At 35.3% G+C, this 1,523-nt stretch overlaps 1 pseudogene; it reads left to right on the forward strand.

The window, feature by feature from the left end:
• The first annotated feature begins 276 nt into the window (after window positions 1–276).
• Window positions 277–433, forward strand: LOC124995335 (60S ribosomal protein L39-like; annotated as a pseudogene).
• Window positions 434–1,523: the final 1,090 nt, after the last annotated feature.

Below are 1,523 nucleotides of genomic sequence, written 5' to 3' on the forward strand. Positions count from 1 at the left end.
CTTGTCTCTGGATCAGCTCTTAGATTTTCACATGCTGGTGGGCTCAAGATTAATTTCTGAACATGACTTCTGTTGAGCAATTCAGGGTATGGTCCCTGCCAAATCCTATAGGTAAAAGCCCATACAGTTCTTTCATGTAGCAACTCTCTTAAGGAACTGGTCCATAACTCTAGAATTGGAATCTGTGCACAAATCCAACAGCCGTCTGAAGGTTCCACAGCTAGCTTTGCCTTTTTTTCAGTCATTGTGGTGGAGCATTTGATTCAGTTCCTTACCATGTCTTCTCACAAGACTTTTAGGATCAAGCAATTCTTGGCCAGGAAACAAAAGCAAAATTGTCCCATTCCCCCAGTAGATTCAAACAAATACTGGGAATAAAATCAGGTACAATTCCAAGAGCAGCCATTGGAGAAGACCCAAACTGGGACTATAAGGAATTACATATAAAATGGTACACGTTTATGTTGTATCAAGGTTATGACCATCTTGTCACGTCAATCTGAAAATGTCACCATTATCTGGACAGTTGAAAACATTTAACTGGGAAAGTGAGCTTTCTTTAGTTGCAAAGATCCTATAGTACTGGTGTGGGTTGGTTCAATAATAAATATGTGAAACTTGAAGAAGAAGAAGAAGGAGGAGGAGGAGGAGAAGGAGAAGGAGAAGGAGAAGGAGAAGAAAAAGAGGAAAGAAAGGCATACAACTAACTGCTAATTTTTTCTTCCTGTGTACCAAGTTAAGACACAATTCCATTGACTCTCTAAGGGAACCCTTTTGATAAAATTATCAATAATTCAGTGTATCAAATACATATTGAGTACCTACTATGAGACAGACACTCTTTCAAATAACTTACTGAACTCATAAATTTCTACTAAGGCCTTCAAACTCAGTTAAACATGGGAACCAGCAAAGGCTCAGATTTCCCCTTCATATATGGTTGGATTTACATCTATATAGCACCTTTAGTTCACAAAACACCCATACTTATATTTCCTAACTTCAAGCATCACATCAGTTCTGTGGCAGAGACATAAATCATTTCCATTTCACAAATGAAAAGACAAGAATGCTTATTATCTGTTGATTAAAAACAAAAGAAAAGAAACAATTTAGGTTTACAACACAAAAATTACCTAAGATCACCCCAACTCTTAGACTCTTTGGTAATAAGAAAATAACAGAGCTCATTCTTTTACCCTCATCAAGATAATTTTCCACTGGATACATGTGTTCATTCCCAAGGCCCATAGTTTAGGAGTTTTTCATTGTTGTTTTTCTTGTTCTTTCTTTCTTTGTTTTGTTTCATTTGCTATTATTATTCAAAGCAAAATAGGTGTGTATGTGTTTATTTATTTATTCTTTTTAGCATCAAATATATTTAAGCACTAGAATGTGGTATATAAAACACCTTTTTCTCAAGGCCATTTTGTATTCTAATGGGAAAAATCAGACAGATATAGTTATCTATAAGCTAAAAGAGGAAATGGTGACACATACCATAAAGATTCAAAAATAAAATA

Source organism: Sciurus carolinensis, chromosome 11, assembly GCF_902686445.1.
Source record: "Sciurus carolinensis chromosome 11, mSciCar1.2, whole genome shotgun sequence".
NCBI lineage: Eukaryota > Metazoa > Chordata > Mammalia > Rodentia > Sciuridae > Sciurus > Sciurus carolinensis.